This window comes from Chiloscyllium plagiosum, unplaced genomic scaffold (assembly GCF_037043375.1).
Source record: "Chiloscyllium plagiosum isolate Xiang-an unplaced genomic scaffold, Cpla_swu_hap1 HiC_scaffold_31, whole genome shotgun sequence".
In the NCBI taxonomy this organism is placed as follows: Eukaryota; Metazoa; Chordata; class Chondrichthyes; order Orectolobiformes; family Hemiscylliidae; genus Chiloscyllium; species Chiloscyllium plagiosum.
Window position 1 is genome coordinate 77,708,671 of NW_028270169.1, and position 18,076 is coordinate 77,726,746.

The 18,076-nt window shown below is 44.9% G+C and overlaps 1 long non-coding RNA gene across 4 annotated transcripts in view; it reads right to left on the reverse strand.

Moving 5' to 3' along the window:
* Positions 1–5,133: 5,133 nt before the first annotated feature.
* Positions 5,134–18,076, reverse strand: part of LOC148142079 (uncharacterized) — a 31,137-nt gene continuing 18,194 nt past the window's right edge. For 2 of the 4 annotated variants that reach the window (XR_015752299.1, XR_015752296.1), the window contains 3 exons: positions 17,195–17,301; positions 11,267–11,468; positions 5,134–7,554 (listed from right to left, as the gene is read on the reverse strand). This is a non-coding gene — a long non-coding RNA (uncharacterized LOC148142079). Of the gene's footprint in view, positions 7,555–8,111; positions 8,215–11,266; positions 11,469–17,194; positions 17,302–18,076 lie in introns of all 4 variants that reach the window. The other 2 variants (XR_015752297.1, XR_015752298.1) reach the window with 2 other exon arrangements.

Here is an 18,076-nt window from a genome sequence, read left to right on the forward strand (position 1 = left end):
TTGGAAATATTCACAACATTGTTGAACATGTACAGATTTTTATTTTCCTTGATTTATTCACAGGATGAGGGTGTCGCTGGCCCGGCAGCATTTACTGCCCATCCCTAATTGCCCAAAGGGCAGGTAAGAGTTGACCACATTGTTTTGGGTCTGAGGTCACAATGTTGGCCAGACCAGGTAAGGATGGCAGCTTCCTTCCTGAAAGGGCATTAGTGAACCAGATGGGTTTTTCTGACAATAGATTAATGGTCATCAGTAGACTCTAAATTCACAAGTTTTTTTGATTGTATTAAAATTCCCCCATCTACTGCAGCAGGCTTTGAACCCTGGTCTCTAGAACGCTATCTGGGGTTTTAGATTAACTGTCTCGCGACAATACCACTAGGCCAGTACTTCCCCACATCGCTGTCCATCTGCACAGAGTGAACAGCGATTTTCTGGGTCATCAGAACTGGGTAATCACACATAAGTTTGCTCAATGATTGCAGGAGTTGGATGTTGATTGGCTATTGACATCCATCTCTGAACCATGTATTCTGGGGTTTGTTTCTGGTGATGATTGGAAGCATCATCAGTCTTGTTATCTTTTGGGGATAAAACCAGTTTCAATTAGCTTTCTGTTAAATGCATGGCAATCAATTCTATCTCACAACTCTCAGGCAGATTACTTTCTTTTGAAGGACTCTCCATCTCGCCAACCTCCTCCACCCTCACCTCCAACAATACAATAATCTCACAGAGTCTCTTTGTGACTATGAATGAGACAATCTGATCAGCTGCTTCTTTCCCAACTCCGATGTCAAGTTGGATCTTAAACTCCCCTTGCTGCAGTTGTGATCCTGCATCATTGTACAGTGTTGCTCATATTTCATGTCTTGGCCTAACAGTGTTTGTGATACTGCATGTAATATATGGGGCCAACGGTGCAAGAGTTTAGCTCTTTCCTTCCAACAACAGCAGTAGAATTGTACTCCAACAAAACTTACAGAATCATGGCCCCGCATATTCCCCAACTTACCTCTTACCATCAAACCAGAGGATCAATCCTCATTCAACTGAGAGAATTCAGGAGGGCATGTCAGTAACAGCAGCATGACTAACTAAAAATGAGGTGTTAACCTGATGAAGTTAACAAAGAGGACTACTTGTGTTCCAAACAGCATAAGCAGCAAGTGATAGACAGAGTGAAGCAATCCGGGAAACAACAGAACAGATCTAAGATATGCAGTCCCCAGCTACATCCAGTTGTGAATGAAGTCAGAGCACAGGTGGAGTTCTGAGGACAGTTCTCTTCAAGATATTAACAAATAAGAATGTCAGACTGGATTAATTATCATAAATGCAAGTCCGTTTGATATTCATATATTTCCAATCAGTGTTCAATTATCCAAATGTAGCTAAAGGTAAAGATAATCTTCAAGTGATTGTAACCGTGAAGACATCTGAATACTTGATCAGCAAATTAAAGCCAGTTGTGTTTAGATAGTAATAATTTTAAAGTGATTTTAAAAAGTAAGGTGACTTGAGTATAATGGAAGAAGTTGATTGGTGGGTAGCTGATAATCTTGTTTTAATCTGAAGTTAATTTAGGATTAGTTAACACATGGTAGGGAATCCCAGCCCCATGGAGTGCACATCCAGTTCCATGTGGGAAATCCAAGAAACTTCTTGTGTGATTGACAACCAGAGGACACGGAGGCGACGGGAGAAATGTCAGGAACACTCGTTTGACCACAGCTAAAGTACTGCACACACTTCTGATCCCCACATTCCAGGGTTAATGTGATCACACGAGAGCGAGTACAGAGGAGATTGATCAGAATGTTTCTACAATTGGAAAATTTCTGCTCTGAGGAAAGGTTGGATAGGCTGGGGTTGATTTCCGAGGAGGATGAGCTGAGATTTAATTGAAGTGATAAAATGCTGAGGAATCCAGATCAAGTGGATAGGAAGGAGCTATTCATTAACTGAGAGGTCACTAAATGAGGTTTTAGATTGAAACTAATTCTCAGAAAGAAGGGGAGGGAAGAATTCATTTCACTCAGAGATGGTGGGGAGCAGGAACTCACTGATGGGGTGGGGCAGAGGCAGTAACCAGCATCACATTAGAATAAAAGGATATGGATGTGACTGAAATGCTGGAGCACGCAGGGCTCCGGATTAAAGTCTGCAGAATGGGATCATTGTGATTTAGATTAGATTACAGTGTGGAAACAGGCCCTTCGGCCCAACAAGTCCACACCGACCCGCCGAAGCGAAACCCACCCATACCCCTACATTTACCCCTTACCTAACACTATGGGCAATTTAGCATGGCCAATTCACCTGACCCTGCACATCTTTGGACTGTGGGAGGAAACCGGAGCACCCGGAGGAAACCCACGCAGACACGGGGAGAACGTGCAAACTCCACACAGTCAGTCGCCTGAGGCGGGAATTGAATCCGGGTCTCTGGCGCTGTGAGGCAGCAGTGCTAACCACTGTGCCACCGTGCCACCCACAATTCTCCAGAATATTAAAGTCAAGTCCAATTTGAGAATTTATGAACATCATCCAACCTGAATTCCAAATGTCAGAATAAATTTATCAGAAAGTTACAGCACAGATCGAGGCCACTTGGCCTATCCTGCATGTGTTGGCTGTAATAGGCTTTACGGCGTTCTGTACTCACCAATGAGAGCAACAATTTCAGAGAGCGTACTCTGCCCTCTATGTTGTTATCTGTTTTTTCAATGTATTTCTTTGACAGCTGCTCACCTTGTTTCCTGGTTTCTTTCCCAGCCCAAACTCCATTCTCCATGGCCTTGAGGGACTACCATTTCTGTAATTTAATCTCTCCTGCCTTCCCCCGTGTGACAGACTGTCTTTTTGTCCTTGTCTCACTCCCACCTTGCTCACAACTTGTTACACTTCTGATGGTTCCCAGACCTCTGTGACTTAACTGCGCCCCCTGGGTCAATGGCGCGAGTTTTGAATTCTCTTCCTGATGAGATAATCGGAAATCTTTCTGGCTGCAGTTTCCCCCAGATTTTATTTTGAAAAAAAAAGAGGATTTGCGTCAGTGTCAAGTATTGGTGAGCCTTCATCCACAATCCTGAGCACTTAGACATAATATGTGACCCTCTCACAGATGTGCAGGTTTGATGGATTGGCCGTGCTAACATGGCCTGTAGTGTGTAGGTTAGGTGGTTTGGGTGAGCTACGCTAAATGTGGGGTTATGGAGGCAGGGTGGGACAGCAGGTCATTGCAGACTCGATGGACCAAATAGTCTCTTGGTGTGCCTAAGGGATTCTGTAATTCTAACTAGTTGTGATTGTTGTCACATTTTCCTAAGTCCAGGTTCATTCAACTCAGGTACACATGCTGCCTTTTGTGTTTCTGTGGGTGCTCACTCAATCCTTTCCTTCTGTTTTACATCAATTTCACACTGTATGTGAGGGTGGGAATGAATGTGTAAATTTAAATACTCCAACCGAAACCCCTCACAAGTCAGGAACTGTTTCTGCTACTAGCATCACCCACAACAGGAAAATAAAGGTTCAGTCACAAATCTGACAGAAAGCAGAATTTATAATCACCAGGTAAGGCTTAACAGCTTAAAACTCTTTACTTAAGAAAAGAGGAGGCTGAGAGACAACCTGGTACAAGTAGGAAGCTTTGTGTCTGTGTTTTCAGAGAATTGAGGTTGAAATCATTGGGATGGAAGCATGTTTCATTGCCTCAGGTCATCAAAGGTGCTATCTAAATGTGCATCTTTCTTTCTGCCGATCTGTCTGAGTCAACAATCAGATGGATATGTCATCGTCTGAGTGTTTTCCCAAATCCCTGATTGAATCTGCCTCCCCCCACAATCTCAGGTGCCAGCTGCCTCTAGTCCACCTCCATGGACATGTTGAAGAGCATGACAGGAGAATGGATTGAAAACGAGAGTTCAATGCCAGAATGAAATAGGAAAAAGGAAATAAACGGGATTTTTGGATCCCAGGGGATACAGACTCCAGGATTAGTCCTTGTTGGCATTCCCGCAGTAACACGAGACAGCATTCCATGATGAGAGTTAAATCCGGGTGGCAGTAGAGGGAATCACTGAGCATGAGCAGGTTTAGTTCAAACACAGGAGGTTTGTTCAGTCAGTAACAGTGTGTTAAACATGGATTTGAAGTGAGCAGTGAGGGGAAATGTTACCACAAGCTGCAGATGGATGACTTTCATTGGAACAGGAGGAAGCCATTCAGCCCTTCAACCCTGCTCTGCCATTCAATAGATTACTGCTGATTTGTGGTCTAAGTTGCAATATTCAAAACTCTCCAAACTCATCAATAAACTCCTCTGCAACAGACAAGATCAATATTCAAAAATGAAACATCTGCAAATGCTGGGAAATCAGGAACAAAAACAGAAATTGCTGGAAAAATCAGCAGAGTGGAGAGTTAACCTTTGGGTCCAGTGACCGGTCAGGTAACCACCTGCAGCTGACCATTCTGCCTTTTCTGTAACACTCTCTGGTACAGGTTCTGGTGCGAGGGGAATGAGATTGTCAATAGCAACTGAGAAAACAGGAGGACGTGCTCAATCAGAATAAAACACATTTTGGTCTTTCACTTTTAATTCAACTGCAAACATTATTCATTATCATTTCAGAAATAAGATAATAGGCCAGAAATCAACTCTTCATGACATTAGGTCTGAGAAACTGTTAATTCTGACCAGGACCAGCCTACATGTGAATCCAGACCCTGAATAACGTGGTTGACTCTGAACCATCTCCTGGGCAGGTGGAATGGATGGCAAATACTGCCCCAGCAAGTGATGCCATGATCCCATGAACAAACAAAACAAATCCAATCGCTGTGGTTACTTGTGAACTCGCCGGTGTTATTGGAAGAGGATGAATGGGAAAGTTTATGGGGTAAAGGGAGAAGAATAGCATTCGGTGAGGTGATCCTTTGGAGAGCTGATGAGCCAATCAGCCTACTTTCGCACAGTAACAATTCTGTGAATATTTCATTCTGAGCCCTTTAAGGAAATATCCGGGCAGGGTTTATAAAGAGGTCAGACTGAATGAGTGTCTCAGTGAACACAAGTGAGACACAGGTACAGAGAGGTTTCAGGATGAATTAAATTATATTTTATACATTTGCATAGTCATCAACAATACATCAGTTAAAACTGGGAGTGTAATGAGAGCAGCAAATAAATCTTAAGCATTCATGCAGCTAAAGGGAATGCTGGGTGAAGATACCGTAGTTAGTGCTTATTTTACTCCAGGCGCACCAGCCTAGGAGCACATCCTTCCTGTATCTATCCTCTCAAGCTCTTTTAGATTTTTGTTCATTTGAAGTGTTTCATGTTTAGATAGTACAGAGAAGACAGCTTCAAGCTCCTCAATCTCTCCTGCCAGGGCAATGCTGCTGTTAGAATTCAATTCACTGGTGCATGCTACTGGCCTTTTCATGGACTGGAACTGGCAATGGCAATTGAGACTGAAAGGTTACTGTATAAAATATCTTCAATGGTATTGCCAGACGTGAGTGGTTTTAGGAAAATGACCTTGCCTTACGGGCATTGAGTGTCAGAGCACTTCCTGTTGTGGGGCATCCTGTTTAGATACAATCTATTGATAACTATTAGAACTGACTTGCACTGGCTCTGTCAAAGTGGTCAGAGCATTATGGCTGTCATCGGAGCTGGTAACAAACTTCCCATGGGTTAAAAATCGCAAATGATAGAGTAGGTACGAGGTCTGGTGGCACTGCTGGAGTATTGATGTTGTTATTAATCTCATTAACTCGGCTGGAGTTGACTGAACTTCCATTGCCACTTTCTGAACCTCAGGATGTCTCTCTGGGCAGTAAGACTCCACAGACAGCAATCTGACAAGGAGCAGGGATCATCTGTTTTGATTTACATTGTGACTGTAGCACTGCTGCTTCACAGCACCAGGTACAAGGTTGGAGTCCAGCCTTGGCCAAAGGCTTGTGTGGGGCTCCTACATTCTCCCCATGATAGTGTGGGTCCCCTCCAGGAGCTCTGGTTTCCTTCCACAGTTCAAATATTTGTGGGTTAGGTGGATCAGTTGTGCGAAATTGTCCACAGTGTCCAGGATTGTGCAGACTCAGTGGATCAGCCATGGGAAATGCAGTGTTACAAGGATGGAGTGCTCCAGGTGGGATGCTCTTTGGATGGTTGTTGGGGTTTGATGGGCCAATGCTCTCCTGCCACACTGTTGGGATTCTAATCTATGATTGAGGATAAAGCAGGTTGTCCTTAGAGAAGGAGCATGTGGTATGTTTCAATGCTCTCGATGCATTTAGATAGAGGTTGGCATCGCAGGGGATACCGTGCTTTATCTCCACTGCTGCCTCCTCACCCCGAACTCGACTTTGATTTAGTCCCTTCCCATTCTGTCATTTGAAATGGTTCGCTTTGCCCGTAATGGGCTTTGTTTGTAAATATTCAATTGGTTACACGGGTGGATTACTGCAGGTGATTATATATTAACAAAACCCAAAATGGCGTAATGATGAACGTCGAAATGTTGCTCAGCTGTCTGTGATAACACTTCTGGGTAGGAGAAATGGGGGAAAAAACACTTCACAGCTCACAGAAGGAAAACTGAAAAGCAGTGAAATCAAACCAAAGGTTCAGACAGGGAGGGTTCAGACAGGGAGGGTTCAGACAGGGAGGGAATATTTCCCCGGAGTTTGAGTAACTGGAAAGAGATGGTGTCTGGGAATAGACAGGATTTTGTTTTACAAGGCATTTGAAATTTTTAAAAACTGTTATATTCAGATAGTTTCATTTCTTTTCTTTTAGTTTTATTTATTGTGGAATAAATAGCTACAATATTTTAAAACCAACTTCACAAATGTTAAATAAAATCCATCAAACCGTCCCTCACTGAAAACTGATGTGGAGGTGCAATCTCCTGGAGAATCCCTGCCTACTTCTTCCTAACAGGGCTCCAAGGCTATATACATACCTGGGAGATAGCAGCAGGAGGCCATTCGGCCTTTCAATCCTGCTCCACCATTCAAGGGAAAACAGCTAACCATGCAGCTCAATCTCCTGTTCCTGCTGTGCTCCAATCCCCTTTCATGACTTTACCTTGAAGAACTATATCTAAGTCCTCCTTTGGCTTCACCACCTTTTGTTCCAGTGGCGTTGCAGTGTTAATGTGTGGGTATAGGCAGGGGTATTGTGATGGTGCTGCCTCCTGGAGGATGCACTCAGCGTCCCTCATCATCCTACAGTAACATCAACTGGGTTTCAGCAACTAGAGATAGAAACCGTTTCCAGGATATGGGCATCACTGGCTCAGCCAGCATTTATTCCCCATCTCTAGTTACCCTTCAGAAGATGGTAGTGAGCTGCTGTCTCGTACCATTCACAGTCCATTTGGCGCAGAGAGACCGACAATGCTGGGAGGGAGAGTGTTGCAGGATTTTGGCTGAGTGATTCTCTATCTTTGGTTCTTCAAATGTTGTTTAACTTAATCACGATTGGCACATGATTTTGAGATTTCAGTCTGTAAATCTTCACCATCTCGCACCCTGTATAAAGGAATATGTACAGGTTAGAAATTCAGAGCAGACAATTCTAGTTTCTCTGGAATATCTTTTCCCCCCTTTCTTCCCTCAAAGCTGTAACCCTCCAGCCCACTTACTCTCTCCCACCATTCTGAGTCTTCTACCCCCTAAGGTACACCCTCCCCATTCTCATGGAGTTGTTGATAAACAGATCCATGCCACCACTTCCCGTCCCTGGTTAGACTCTGCACCCTTTCTGGGTTCACTTCCTTTCCCTTCAGTTGCTGCAAGTCAATAATGTAACAGCAGAATGAAACGAAAGGAAACAGGCACGGAGGTGGCAGATCCTGGATAGTAGAGGAACCTTCAGTCTGGGAGAATGGGTCAGATCCTTCTTTGTTTCTCATTGGTAGATTCCAGTGTTATGACAAGTTGGGGATGGAACTTGGTCCCATGTGGGTGTGGTGACACTTTGACCCTCCAACAGATCAATACTACAAGCAAATACGTTCCTCCTCCAGCCAATCACAGTGTGAAATCCTTTCCACTAGTTACCCCAAAGCACAAGCTCCAAAACTCACCCACATTATGTACTTGTGCAGTGCCAGGTTTCCCCACAGACGTGTGGTCCCTGCCTCGGAATTTGGGAGTTGCAGTCCTCATGCAGCCACTGGATCCCTGTCTCTGGAACTTGAATGAAAAGTGTGGGGTGGAGGATGTTGTGTATCGGATCCCCATTCAGACACATGGGACTTGTGGGCTGTCACTGGGATTTACTGAGACATCCGCTTAGACAACCTGATTTCTGATGTAAGGAACATAGATTCAGCCAATTGGGGGTTAGGGAGGTTAATAAGGGGCAGCAGATTTTAAGCAGAGGTGGCTCAGTGGCTAGCACTGCTGCCTCACAGCATCAGAGACCTTGGCGACTGTGGGGAGCTTATACATTCTCCCCATGTTTGCATGGTTTCGTGCAGTTCTCCAGTTTCCTCACACAGTCCAAAGATGTGCAGGTCAGGTGGATTGCCCATGCTAAATTGCTGATAGTGTCCATGCATATGCCGGTCAGACAATTAGCCATGGGAAATGCAATGTTACAGGGAATGAGTGGGTCTGAACGGGATGCACATCATAGGGTTGGTGTGGACTCGATGGATGAATACCCTGTTTCTGCACTATAGGGAATCTATTCTATTCTCATGAGGAAGAATGTACTTATCTCGATGTGTTGTGAATCTGTGGAATTCCCTATTCAAAATGCGGTGGATGCCAGGAAAATGAGCTAATGTAATGAAGAGATACAGATGTTGAATTTGCAATGAGTTGGAGGGTGAAAAAGAGCTGGCAGGAAAATCCAGCTGAGACCGATGTGAGCTCAATGATCACCGTATTAAATGGTGGGGCTGGTTCTCCTGTGCCCAGTGCGTCTCTTCTTACGGTAATAACTGGAAAGCTGAATCCAAAACTCACCACCTTCACCAAAGGAGATTTTCAGAAAATGACATAGTCAGGTGGATTAGCGTTCCAAACTTAGATAGTAAGGAAGTGTGTAGGAGATAATGATTTTGCAATTTTAAACTGAGGGGAGACAGTGATTTATGGTTTTAGATTGCGTCGTACATTCGCAGCGTCCAGTGTGCGCTGTTGTGAATATCTATCCTGTACTTTATTACAAAGCCAAGGTCACTGACAATGAAAACCAAAACACCCAGGTAACATCGTCTCACCTCGCAATCTGATAAAAGACTTGTGATAAGTCTGGTTGAACTTAGAACACAGATGGAAAGCTGGAAGATTAGATCCACTCCCAAGATCCTGTGCTTTTCAAACAAAAGGAGACTACAATAGGATGAGGCAGAAGTTGGCGAATGTAGACTGGAAACAAAGACTTTACCGTGGGAAAGTTGACAGACTGCGGGAATATCAAAGCAATTTTTTGAAGTGCTCAGCAAAAGTATATATCAGTGAAAAGGAAGGACTGTAGGAAAAGGAATAATCTGCCATGGGTGGCTCAGGAAATAAGAGTCTATCAAACTGAAATAGAATGCATACAAATTGCCAAAGACCAAGGAGATTAAAAAAAACTTTAAAGGTCAACAGAAAGCGAGATGGGATTGGGGGAGAAAAGTGATGAGTAGCTATCCCCAGGGCCAGAATAACAGTTTACCCTGCTAGAGGGGAACCTATTGTGTGGGGAACATATGGCCTCTGTAATTGTTGAAGCACTGAACTGTTACCATAGAGATAATCCTGATCAAGTTACAAATCACAGCACACTCCAAAAGCTTGTTCTTCCAAATAAACCTGTTGCACTATAACCTGGTGATGTGTGGTTTTTAAACTTTGTCCACCCCGCTCCAGCACCGGCTCCTCCACATCAGAATCCTGATAGACAGCCCCACTGAAACTGAAGCGCCTGTCAGATACTTGAGGGAGCCACGGGGGCATGGGGGAGGGGTGTGTGGTTTAACCACAAAGTGCTGAACTGAACCAGACTTTCTAACTGACCGTTGCCATGGAGATAATACTGAGAGACAGTCTCTATTCAAAGTCCCAAACCACAAAGGTATAAGAATGGGAGCGGCACATCGGACAGGCGGGGAGTTACCTGATGCTGCCTGGAGGTGTTTTGCATGTACACTATCCAGGTAACTGCCATGTCTCATCAATAAAGACTCAAAGAAGACCTCTCAGAGTTCTGTGTCTAGTTATACCTATCCAGCAGGGTTCAGGAATATGAGTACACAGCAGTCAGTCTACACAGTGGAGGATACGAAGAACATGCCAGTAATTGATAAGGAGACTGAGAAAGGTGAGGACCTAGATAACCATTATCATGAAAGAGTTAGAGCTGGTCAAGGTATTGGAGCTAAAGGTAGACAAGTCTCATTGCCCTGATGGAATACATCCCAGGATACCAACAGAGTTAGTGGGAGAAATAGCAAATGCACTTAGAGTTATAAAATCCTACAGCAGAGACAGGACCTTTGGCCCAAACTGGCCCATACTGACCAGAATGTCCATCCATGCTAACGCCATTTCCCTGCACTTGGCCCATCTGCTTCTGACCCTTTCCTATCCATGTATTTGTCCAAATGTCTTTTACCTGTTGTGAGTGTTCCTGCCTGAACCACTTCCACTGGCAGCTCATTCCATATACTTAGCACGCTCTGTGTAAAACAGTTGCCCCTCAGCTTCCCTTTTATTCTTTCTCCTCTAACCTTAAACTGATCCAATCAAGCCGTCCAACCCTTGAGTTCCTGGGAAAAAAGACTGAGTGCATTTACCTTATCCAGGCCTCTCATGGTGTTATACACTTCGAGAAAAGAACCCCCTCTGTTTCCTCTGCTCTAAACATAAAATCCTCACTTGTCCAACCTCTCCCTATAACTCAGACCCCTGAGCCCTGGCAACATCCTTGTAAATTGTTCTGCACTTATTACAGTTTACTAACTGAAACCTACATTACATTCATATTTCCAGTATTTCCCCACAGCGCTGGAACCGACGTGACAATATCAACGGATTAGAATCCATGATCGAGAATGAACTCCTTTACAACAATCCCGTTTTCATTGTGTTTCCCATGGTGCAGGTATCCTTGTGTCTTTCTGGTTGCATGGTTAATTAAAGACTTATCCTTCTACAAAGCAAAGTTGTGGCTTAATTGTTCCTGGGAAATGTGCCATGATTTTCCAGACTTTCAAAAGCAAATGTAATCTCTCTCCACACTCACCATGCTGACATGGACTTGGCTGTGTCTTAGTACTTTTGCAGTCACACTGAGATTTGGAATATTCGCCCACGGACAGAATGCACACCTTTCCTTCCAGATGAAAAGGCCAATGATATTCAGAGCGGCACGGATCAAGTAACTATCACATCTGAACATGAAGTTCAATTTGAATTTCTCATCTGCAAATCCACCCTTTCAGTACCTTACAACAGAGCACACAAGTTACCACTGTTAATACAGGATGGAAATTCATAAGACAATTGTAGTATTAAACTGTAGCTTCCTTGTTCCTCCAAAGCTTTAAGCCTCAGTCTCTCAATTTCTCTCTTCTGTGAACTGAAATCCAAACCAATCCCCCCACTCCTTTCCTCCACACCCAGTTCTCACACACTCTCTCTTCGAATTCAGTTTCCTAGCTCCTGATGAGAACCATCCTGCATACACTGCTTCCTGCACACTCTGGCCAAGACCCATCTTACTAAAATGAGCCAAATTAGAATTCTAATTGCAGGCCCATCCTTGTCCCTTTCCATAACAACTCTGAATCTTCACAAAAGAGTTCTGATAATTTTCTGCAAAACGCTGCACCACTGATAGTCTGATCACATGTCAGGGTAGCAAGAAAAGGGCCATTCCCCTGGGTCCTGCTCCCAGAGGGATGAAGCTGCTAATGATAGATTAATTCCTCACACCCACAACCTCCTTCCCAGGCACTGACCTAGACTGTGCATACTCCCACAGTTGCCAGCACTGCGACCGTGCACTGGTCTCCCTCCTACAGCACGTGCTCCCGATCATACAGGAGTCCGGGTGATTGACAGCAGCTGCTGCCCAATATATCAGAATCCCTACAGTATGGAAACAGGTCCTTCGGCCAAACAAGTCCATACTGACCCTGCAAACAGTAACTTACACAGACCCATGCCCCCTAACTAATGTAACTAATACTATGGGCAATTTAGAATGGCCAATTCACCTGCCCTGCACATCTTTGGATTGTGGGAGGAAACCCGCTCAGACACGGGGAGCACACGCAAACTCCACACAGACAGTTGCTCGTGGCCGGAATCTAACCCGGGTACCTGATGCTGTGAGGCAGCAGTGCTAACCACTGAGCCGTCTCTATCGAGTGGAGGGGGCGTGGCTGGAGGACTGGGTCAATGGGATTGTGAACAGTGAATGAATGTGGAGGACACTGGGGGATGGACATGTCAGTGAGCGACAGGATCAGTGCAGCAGCAAGAGGGGATCCTGGACAAACTGAGCAATGGGAGAGTCCGACAGGAGAGAAACTACAGGAAGGTTCTGTTTGGAGGCTCAGGCAGGGACAGCTGGGAGACAGCATGGCCTGGTGGCTTGGGCAGGTTTACTAATCAGCCTCTTCAAAGATGCTTTTACACAACTCAGTCTGATCCTCCTAGTCCAGAGGTAAGGACACTTACACTATTTCCTGGTGGGCAAGGGATACAGGGACTGCCTTTCAAAAGGAACTCACCTGTGTTGGTGACATTAACAGGACTCAATACAGACTCACTGACAAAATGCTGGTGTACTTGAACTTCATCCAGAATATTAACACCTATAACTGGGCAACGCAGACCCCAATGTACAGAGTTAAATCCTGGATACTAATAACAGCTTTGTGCATGGGAAATCATATCTCATGAATTTGACTCTGTTTTTTTGAAGAAGTAACAAAAAGGATTGCTGAGGTCAGAGCATGGACATGATCTACATGGACTTCAGTAACGTGTTTGACAAGGTTCCTTATGGGAGACTGGTCAGCAAGGTTAGATCGCATGGAGTACAGAACTGGCCCGAAAGTAAAAGTGGAGTGTCACAAGGATCGGAGCTGGATCCACTACTTTTCGCAATTTATATCCATGATTTGGATGTGAACATAAGAGGTATTGTTAGTAAGTTTGCAGATGACACCAAAATGGGAGGTGTAGCAGACAGTGAAAAAGATTACCTCAGAGTACAAGGGGATCTGGATCAGAAGGGTGAATGGGCTGAGGAGTTCAGTTCAGAAAAATGCAAGCTGCTGCATTTTGGAAAAGCAAACTTTAGCAGGACTAATACAGTTTATAGTAAGTTCTAGGGGAGTGCTGTTAAACAAAGAGTCCTTGGAGTGCAGGTTCATAGTTCCTTGACAGTAGAGTAGCAAGTAGATAGAATAGTGAAGGCAGCAGTTGGTCTGCTTGCCTTTATTGGTCAGAGCATGGAGTGTAGCGGTTGGGAGGTCATATTGTGGCTGTACAGGACATTGATTCGGCAACTTTTGTAATATTCCATGCAATTCTGGTCTCCTTCCTATCAGATGGATGTTCTCAAACTTGAAAGGGGTCAGAAAAGAATTACAAGGATATTGCCAGGGTTGGATAGGCTGTTTTCGCTAGAGCGTCAGAGGCTGAACGGTGACCTGAAAGAGATTTTTAAAATCAGGCCGGGCATGGATAGGGGAAATAGACAAGATATTTTCCCTGCAGAGAGGGGAGTACAGAACTAGGGGGCTGAGAGGGGAGGGTAGGCAGAGAGGGGGTGGGCGGAGGGTAGGAGAGGGTGGATGGATTGAGAGGGTTGGGACAGAAATGGGTGGGGACAGAGAGGGGGGATAGAGAGGGGAGGCACAGAAATGGATGGGGACAGAAAGCGGGATTAGAGAGGAGGAGAACAGACAGGGGGATCAGAGGGGGCGACCGACCGACGATTGGGGGGGGCGACCAACAAAGAGGGGGAACAGACTGGAGGGGGGAAAGAGACGGGTGTGCGACCGACAGGGGGCGACTGACAGAGGGGGGACAGACCGAGGGGGCAAAAGATGGGGGGACAGACCGACAGATTGTGGGACAGACCAACGGGGGAGGGACGACCAACGAGGTGGGAGAGCCGACAAAGGACTGACCGACAGAGGGGGGTACCAGACAGAGTGGGGGGAGACGGGGGGAACAGAGAGGGGGAAGATGGAGAGTTATTTTATAGATCTACAACTCAACCCTGTTCGTGTTTTCTCCTCCTCACCTTAATTTCCTCTGAAGGGCTCAGAACAACTGCATAGTTCCTGGAAAGTGGAGTTTCAGGGAGATCAGGTGCTGAATGTGGCATTTGGGACACTGACCTTTCATGGAATGTGCTGGTCAATACATGGACTCTGGTTTGATTCCACTGTCTGTGTGGTATTTGCACATTCTCCCCGTGTGTCTGTGTGGGTTTCCTCTGGGTGCTCTTAATTTCCTCCCACAATTCCAAAGACATGCAGTTTAGATGGATTAGCTTTGGGTAATGGTAGGTTACAGAGTTAAGATGGAATACTGTTCCGATGGTTGGTATGGTCTCATGGGCAGAAAGGCCTGCTTCCACACTGTGGGGATTCTGTCACTGAGTATAGGGGTTAGGAGGTCACGTTGTGGCTGAGTAGGGCATTGGTGAGGCCAGTTTTAGAATACTGCATTCAATTGTGGTCTCCCTGATTTCAGAAAGATGTTATCAGAATAGGACTCAACCTCTTAATGACAAGTTCCTGGGAAGTGTTGACAGACAAACAGACCATGCAGTGTGGGTGGATAGTTCCTTGAAAGTGTGGTTGAAGGTAGACAGGTCGGTGAAGGTGGTGTGCTGTATGCTAGCTGTTATTGGGCAGTGCATTGAGGATAGGAGTTGGGAGATCATGTTTCGGTTGTACAGTTTATTGGCTCAGCCACTTTTGGAATCCCCAGACTGCTTTCAATTCCAGTCTCCCTGTTACAGGAAAGATGTTGGGAAACTTGCAAGAGTTCAGAAAAGTTTTACCTTGTGGTGCCAGTGTTGGAACATTTGAACCATAGGAAGAGGCTGAATAGGCTGAGGCTATTTCCCTGCAGTACTGGACATTTTAGGTGGCTTTATCGAACTTTGTAAAATTATGAAGAGCAATGATAGGGTGACTAGTCATGGTTTCTTTTTCCCAGGGTAGGGGAGACCAAACAAATGTGAATCTTTTTTCCAATGTGGAAATGACAAATTCTAGAGGAGAGTTGGCAATTTTAAAGGATGTGAAAACCGAAACAACTGAAGATGTTGTAAACCAGGAAAACAGAAGTTTCTGGAAAAGCTTAGCAGGTCTAACAGCAGGTGCGAAAATAAATTAGAGTTAACGTATCTGAGGAAGGGTGACCAGACCAGAAACTTTAACTGATTTTCCTTCACAGATGCTGCATGACCTGCTGAGCATTTCCAACAACATCTGTGCAAGTTTAAAGGAAGTTGTTTGGAGTATATACCTGAGAGTAACTTTATAAAGTGCGAGTCAGACCACATCTGGAGGAATGACAGAAGTTTTGGTCCCTTTATTTAAGGAAATACGTCATTTCATCAGAGACATTTCACAGAAAATTGACTGGGATGATCCCTGGTTTGCAGGGATTATTTTTTAAGAAAAGACTGAAGACGTTGGGACTCTACTCACTGGATTTGGGAAGAATGAGAGGGGATCTCATTGCAACATGCAGGATGCTTAAGGAGTTTGACAGGGTAAATACTGAGTGGATGTTTCCCATCATGAGGGAGTCTGGAACCAGATCCTGAGTCAGTCACGGAATCATGGGTTCTGTTTTGGATTCATCAAGTTTAAGGCAACACCGACATGAATCAGGGGTTTCATTAGCAATGGAGCTGGAATGAGGTGGAGATCAGCAACATTTTAAGAGATTGGAATTCATGGTGTTTGTGATTGTGTAGATGTCTGATCAGAAGGTCACCTTGGGGTCAGATATGAGAGCAATATTGTGAAGAGTGCGGTTCTGCCTCAGACAGTTCCCAGGGAGAGGGAGGGGCTCAGCAGTAAGGGAAAGTAATTTGTAATAGCAACTGAAGGCAATGGGTTTAATCGTTGCAACGGTCCGTTGCAGGAAATTGCAGCCAATCGCGTAGTGGGAGCATGATGAGCAGTTTGATAACTGAGTAATGGAGAGGGATGATGGGGAGGGAGAGCTGGGCATTGTCAGTGTACTTGTAAAACCTAACACGGTGCTTTTGGACGATGTCACCTCCTGGGAGTATGTAGGTGAGAAACAGGACGGACCAAGGCGAGATCCTTGAGGGACACCAAATATAAGGAATTCAGAAAGGAAAGGGAGAGTCGGGATGGAGCAGGTTTTCCAACAACGGTGGGGTCAAATATTAGTTTGTAGCAGAATGGGAGAGAAGGACATAACCAGAAAAGACAGACAGGTAGAACAAGGAACAATATGTGATTTGGTGAGGGGGAGTGATGAAGAGGAGGAGCAGCAGCCCAACTCCAAAAGCACTATTTCTACATTAGTGACATCACCCAACCCCACCCTAGTCTCAGCTCATTGACCAAAATACTCATCCATCCCTGTGTTATCTCCAGACTTCATTATCCAAACACTCCTGGCCAGCCTCCCACATTCAACTTACATGTAATCTCAAGAGTACCTAAAACCCTCCTGCCCAAGTGCTCACTTGTACCAAAACTTGTTGATCCATCAAAAGGCTCCTATTAACAAGCAACAATTTAAAATTCTCACCCTTGATGTAATTCCTGGCTGTGAACATCCCTGTCTCCCTGCACCACACAACCTGTGAGACCCCGACAACTCATTTTCTTTCAGACCCCCAACGATGAGTTTATTCATTGCTTCACCTGTCTGGCTGTTTCTACTTGTTGCCAAGGCAACACTGTCTGGAATTCCCACCCTAACGCCCTCAGACCTGCTTTCCTCCTTTAAGGTATTCCTGAAAACCTGCTTATTTGGCAATTCTTTTGATCACCTGACCTAATATCCCCATCTGTGGCCTTATGTCAGAAGTTCTCAATAGTATTTCTGTGGATTTATAAACATGATAAAAAAACAAATTGTTGTTGATTTGCACATACATTGTCAACTCTTCAATGTTACTGAGTGAATAATCTATAACAGCTCTTACCCAACCACATTATGGGAGCACCTTCACCACACGAATTGCAGCTGTACAAGGAAGTCAAACATCACCTTCTCCACAGGTAATGGGGCTTTGGCATTGATCAATGGTATCTGTGGAGGGAGAAACACACAGTTGATATTTCAGGGAGTGCAAAATGCATTATAGGGAGGGAAAATGGTGCAGAATTTGGATTTTGAAATTTGTGTTTTACAATGTGCACTAAGTTCTGTAAAACCTCTCATCCCATACCATGAAAATTTCCTCCTCTTCCTGGTCAATGTGTCTTTCCTTTCCCCTGCCCTTCACCTTCACACATTGCCAACGCCTTGGCCACAACAACACTGTGCTGTCAGTGAAGTTTATCACGTGGTTGAGTATAGTCCCGCCCCTCATTCACTCCGATTGGTTGAAGGCCCAACTAGCACCTCTCGCCCCCGTTCCCCCACTCTTATTGGTCCTGCGCTGACATCAATAATCCGAGGCCCATTGTGGGCTGGAGCATGCTCAGTGCTTCCTGCTTTTGCTGCTGTTCATTTGGTATGAGAGAGGGAGGGCTCATCCCTGTTTCTCCTGATGTCAGACAATAACAACAACTACCTGCATTGTATGGAGCCTTTCACACTGACAAATCTCCTAAAATGCTTCACGAATGATGAAAACGTTGATTAAAGAGAACAATTTTTAGATACATCTTTAAGGCAGACAGAGGGGGTTAGGAAGGATATTCCAAAGGTTTGTGTCCTCGGCAGCTCCAATCGTGGAGTGATATAGGTGGGCAACAGCTTACAATGGAGACAGTTAGTGGCTAACCATAGGTTAACAACCTCATGTCGTAGCCCCCTACCCCACACACCAGTTCTTGTTCTCACAGCCTGCCATTACACA